A 6,000-nucleotide genomic window follows, 5' to 3' on the forward strand; every position below is an offset into this window, starting at 1 on the left:
GAAGTATATCAAGTAAGAACTGCCCAACAGAACTCAGTGTTTCTATAGATCCATGAGGGCTAATAAATTCTTGTATTTATCATTAAGTTTGGAGGTAATTTGTAACATAGCTGTAGATACTTAACAAGAGGGACAATGTGAGATGTGAGAATAATAAATCTGAGAACTTTTTGTTCCCTCCTTTCTCTCTCTCTCTCTCTCTCTCTCTCTCTCTCTCTCTCTCTCTTTCTTCTCTCCTATTTTCCCTAAGTCACAAGGGAATTAGTTGGAGCCCAAGCTGACTTTGAGAACAAACCTCAGATAAACATACTTGACAGAGTAGGGAGTGAAAAGACTATTGATACCATTAGTGTCCACAGCTTGTGCTACATAGGGTTGAAGATCCTGGGCTCCTGAGCCAGAGATACTTCACTTCAAAGGCCAACCCAACCCTACGAGCTGTGTGTTCCAGGGCAACTTCCATCATTATGCTGCCTTGATTTTTTTTACTTAAACCACAAAGGAGAAAATGTACATGAGTCTCTTTAGGCCTGATCATGGACTGGGACCTCTAAAATCACAAGACAAACTAAACTAATTGACCACAGTGAACTAGTTGTTCACTAATGAAGGAAAATAACAAACCTAAGATATATACAGAGTTTCAGAAACATTACCAAAGGTTATATAAATGGTAAGTTGGAAGCCAAGCCATGAAAATATTCCTATGATCCAGACAGAATTAAGTACTACTGATGTGTTGATCATGATTGTTTCCTGTATAGAATAAAACCTTCTTTACACAACATTTTTCAGCATAACAAAATGGACTCATTTATCTTACAAATTGTGTCAAAAAATCTTTTTCCATTTTCTAAATCAGCCTGAAGAAGATTTAGATTTAAAGATTTAAGTCAGTCTTTCAAATATTCCCTCTTCTTTAGTTAAAGCATTACTTTGGGTAATTAATTTATATTGTTGATATTAATGTTTCATTTATCATTTGAAATAGTCATTCAATATTGTATGATATTTGGGGATTTTATTATGTTTTTACAGCTATGGACATGTACCTTTCATTTATAACATGAAAATCTCTACTTTTTTATGTCAGCATTCTTGCATATTTTCAGGAATGAATTATGTTCAAAGGTAAGGAACTGATTAAGGTCCCTTGTCTTTGAAGGATTAATTGCTATACCCTTGGTTTCTGATTTAGTAGAGCATAATGTTCTGATTTAAGAGAGTACAATGATTTTTTTTTTAAAAAAAGAGCAAATAATTTCCATAGACAGAAAACTCCTACTCGCTTATAGAAAGTCACATAGTACATGCTTAAAGGATACTGATTCACTTACCAGACCTGCTTCTGTTTGTTCCTCTATCAAGAGAGGCATTGGGCCAACTTCACAGGAGGAATGTAGTCAGCAAAACGTTACAGCTACGACATTGTACAAGAGTTTTCATATAAAAAATCCTTGAGGCTAGAAATGCTGGAGATGGTACCATTGATCATGACAGAAGTTGATAATGGTCTGCTTTTTACGTAGCTTTAGCCATCAAAGTGCCTAGCATAAGAGAGCTCAGAGGCAACTGGACTCCAAGGCTAAGCTACCCAACTCCACCTTTGCTGATCAGAAAGTGATCTCCATCAGTCCTTTGTCCTCTCATCAGTCTCATACCAAAGTGCCAACACCAGAAGGAAAGGTGGACACTAGGATACTTTTTCATACTCCAAGGCCTTCCCGCTGCTGCCATGCAAAGAACAGGATGTAGTGTTGAGGAGCTGTGTTCGCGGCAGCAGCACAGTGTCAGACTAGGAGGAACGTGGTGGTTCGTTTGCTTTGTTTTGTAGATGGTTATAGGAATCCTAGGCAAACGGAGTGACTTGCTACTTCATGAGTGCCATGTTTAATAATACGGTGTCTGTTTTAGCTGCAGTGACGAAAAGACCTAGCAAGAAAAATTAGAGGAAGGAAAAGTTTATTTGGGGGCTCACAGTTCCAGTTCACACATGGCTTTCTCCATTGTTTGGGGCCTGAGGTGAGGCAGAACATCACGGTGGAAGGGTGTAGCAGAGAAGAACATCTGGGAACACAACAGGGAGGGAAGCAGAGTGAGGGGAGTCTACTCTGCTCAACAAGGACACAACTTAAAACCCAAAGGCTCGCTCACAGGAACTCACCTACTCCCGTCACACTCTACCTACAGTTGTCACTCAGTTAATCCCTACCAGGGGATTAATGCACTGATTAGGTTAAGGCTCTCATAACCCAATCATTTGACCTCTAAACGTCCTTGCACTATTCTCACACATGAGCATTTGGGGAGCATCTCACATTTAAACCATAACAGTGCCTTATACTCAGCCTAGTGTTTTATTCCACTTTTTTTGTTTTGTTTTGTTTTCCAGTGGAAGAGATAATCATTTAGATGAACCACCCAGGCCTAATTTTCTTTTCTCCCTTTCATTTCTCCCCACTAGGGGATAAGGAATAGTCTACCCCCAGATACAAGTAAGAGAGAAGGTTAAACTTGTACAAGTTCAATCAGATTGTCAGTAGCATGAAAGAAACTTCAACCTGTTTATGGGATTACAAAGTCCATAGTCTTCTAACTGTACCTATGATCTCTAAAAAGAAAAGTTTTCTGGTGGTTTGTCTGCAAAGCCTACATGGAAGTTTGGAATTCATGATTATATATAATACTGGGTGCTGACGATGCTGTTCACCTGTCCCCACCATGTACCCAGGTCTCATTTCCTTCAAGGCCTTACTGGGCTAGGAGTTAACTCAAAAAAGCAAGAAATATGCTTCTCTTGCCACTTGGGTATGTTTAAAATGCCATGCACAGAAGTTTAAAGTTTCAAATTCTAGCTTCAATCACAATATGTCACATCTTGGGATGGAAGACAAGCATCTGGAAGGGCAAAGATCCCCAGCTTAGCCCTGGATCATCTGAGGATTTCCATGAATAATGTCCTGAACATTGCCTTCAGCCACAACTCAGGGGATTTTCTCATCATTTAAGTTTACATACATAAAATTACAGCCCAAGTTAGGAACTCAATGTTAGTATAAGCAAGTATATGCTGGAAATATATGAAATATTTTCCAAATACATAGGATTCATTTCAATATCCTTTTTGTAGGCTTCCCCCCCCACTGAAATTCTTCAGAAATACATAAGAAGCCACTATTTAGCATTTTGCAGAAAAAAAATAAGACAAACCAAAAGGTTCAGTGGCTTATAATACAATGCGACCAAGGAGAGTGGGTGGCAGAAACCCAGCCCTTGCATTAATTGTATTCTGTGTATCTGCATTCATGGTGACACCCAAAGACTTTCTAACACAAAAGTGAAGTTGGAATTTGTTAAATTCTAATTAAATCAGGATTTCTAGCTTAGGAACCAAGCAATAATTCTTGGCTGGTTTGGAATTTAATCAGACCTTTCAGTTTTGGGGGTAGTTTCTAATGGAGCTAGCAGTTAAGTGGTCCTATGTCCTTCCCTGAAGAATGAGTCCTGGTGTGTGTGTGTGTGTGTGTGTGTGTGTGTAACAGAAGAGGAGAGGCAAATTGCTTCAGTAGATTTGGCATGTCCCCAGGCCCTGCCCCGTGTCTTCCTGTCATGTCTATTTCATGCTGGGAGCACAGGTGTAGGGCAGTGGCGTGGAGATCAGCAATTCTGATGGGGAGGGAGTAAAAGCGCTCCAATTGACTTTAGGAAAGCAAAGAGAGGTACAGCCCTCAATGTTTGAGGAAAGGAGACAGGTACAGAGAGAACAGAACACAATGACAGTGTTTTACTAGTAAAACAAACAAAGAAAGAAAGTAGTTTCCCTGCATTTGAAGAAATGGTGGCTACTGACTAATAAAAAGTTTCCTAACAGCGCACTTAGCATAATAAAATGCAAATCACTGGCTCGGTTTTTCTTTCCTTCAGTCTCTGTCAGCAAAACTGTTTGAGTGGAGGTACTTGTGAGAAATACCCAAACGGTTTGCCTGCCGCAAGTCCTCTCAGGACTCACTCGCTGACAAATATATTTCTTATGTTTCCCTGGAGGCCAATAATTTGCAAAAGCCCTTCTCCAAACCCCCAAACCAAACACTGACATATCCCAGCAATTGCTTCACAGCCTCCATCCACAAATCTTTCTTTGTGCACTCAACTCAAGGAATCATTCTGAGTGCCCTCAGATAAACTCAGGCGACTCCTCTCTCGGTTTCAGATGTGTACTGTGGAACGGAAGTGTTTTGTTAATGCTTAGCATGACACAAAAGCTGTTTCTGCATTTTCCCATCATACATTTCTACGGACTATAGCTCAGCATCTCTATGCCGTGGGGAGAGGTACCACATAATGCACAGATGGGGTGAGAACGGAGGCAAATTTCTATGGGGCTCAAAACTCATCCTGCCATATGCTCTTCTTTCTCCTTCCGATTTCTGTCAAGCACACCACCACTGGCTGGCACAGAGTGACAAAGGAGTGGCTTTAAGCAGTTTGTAAGTCTTCAACTTATCATTTAAATAGTCTCTTTAAGTAAAAAATACAAGTGTTGATTCAAGTTGTTTATTTTGAAAAAAAAGATACTGTTTTTATTTCCTGGGAAATAATATTTTTCCAGGAATTCTATGTGATCCCAGAAAAACAAGCACTTTGAATTAGCTATTTTATGTAAAACAGAAATGATTTTAACTTCCTGGCAGATTAAGATATACTTTTATTACCAGTCAGTCTTCCTTTCCTCAGATGTCCCAACTGCAGCATTCTTTATGTCTCGGCACGACTTAAATTACAGGGCTGCTTATTTTTTATTTTAAACATAAATGAAATTTATTATTACCAGAGCAGTAGTGAATCCCAGTTTTTTTATATCATCAGACTTGCATAGAGGGAATGAAATTTTGTTTCTTTCTTCTAGCTTTTCAAAATCTTTTATTCCAGCTTTGGTCTTTTGTTTCTTCTTTATTTCCTCCTATGATATTTTTTTCTTTTTCAACTTGTTTTAAAATGTAATAAAATAGTCCAAGTTATCCTAATTTCATATTATATATCCATATATCTCCCATATATATCCTCCACATCCACACATTCATTTTTATAGTTTCTTCCAGATAAATTACATTTTAATGAACTTTTTAAATTTTAAAGGGAAACCCTTTCTTATACAAATAACATAGATATTCACTCATACTCCAAAGACAGTCCTGGGCAAGAGACACAATTAGTCAAAGTCAATCTTAACAAACATCTTCAGCTTTACCCCCTTATCTGAGTCCTACCACAACCATAGGAGTAGCCGTGGTGGCCAAGGGAAGTGATTAATCCCAAGGATACAAAGTGGGCCAAAAAGTGCTTTGTGAAGAGATATTTATTAGTGACAACATCTGCTTTAAGAAATAAATGATAGTGTCTAAATAAATAAATGAATTATTTGAAGCTTAGACTTTGACATTGCATTGCTAGGTACTCTTTCTTAGCTTGACAGTCTACAGCTGGGTTATTTTATATCACAAAGGGATGAGGATCAACTGACAGATTTTTTTTTCCAGCAGAGATGCAAATAATATCTCTCCAGTCAGTTTTGTACCAATCCCAGCAGTAATCCTAATCTAGAAACTCTAGTTTATACAACACATTTTGAATTGAGTTTCACATCAAATTAGTTCCCTAATTAGTAGACTAAATAAAATATTTGACACACGTTTATTCTATATCTCTCTGAGAGTCACTTTATTACCTTTTTGAAATTTACGCTTTAGTAATTGTCTCACCCCATATGAATTCAACATCTATCAAGTTATTTTGGCATTTCCAAAACATATTTTATTTATTTGTTTTGGACCATTTTTTAAATTCGTGTTTCATTTCTATATAAATTCTTGAAATTTTAAAGGACTATTCTAAAATTCTATTTTTTCTGAAATTTTGCTATCAAATACATATCATATGCCACACCAAATTAAATGTCTCTCTCTCTTTCTCTCTGTCTCTCTTTCTCCTTCCATCCCCCCC

General features: G+C 37.9%; 1 long non-coding RNA gene across 3 annotated transcripts in view; it reads right to left on the reverse strand.

Moving 5' to 3' along the window:
* The window catches only part of LOC125616122, a 160,326-nt gene that overhangs the window by 128,433 nt on the left and 25,893 nt on the right, over positions 1–6,000 (reverse strand). The window contains exon 4 of one of the 3 annotated variants that reach the window (XR_007346751.1): positions 1,306–1,932. The exons of the other annotated variants lie outside the window; for them this stretch is intronic. This is a non-coding gene — a long non-coding RNA (uncharacterized LOC125616122). Of the gene's footprint in view, positions 1–1,305; positions 1,933–6,000 lie in introns of those variants that run through there. 3 annotated transcript variants of the gene reach the window in all.

Source organism: Marmota marmota, unplaced genomic scaffold, assembly GCF_001458135.2.
Source record: "Marmota marmota marmota unplaced genomic scaffold, marMar, whole genome shotgun sequence".
In the NCBI taxonomy this organism is placed as follows: Eukaryota; Metazoa; Chordata; class Mammalia; order Rodentia; family Sciuridae; genus Marmota; species Marmota marmota.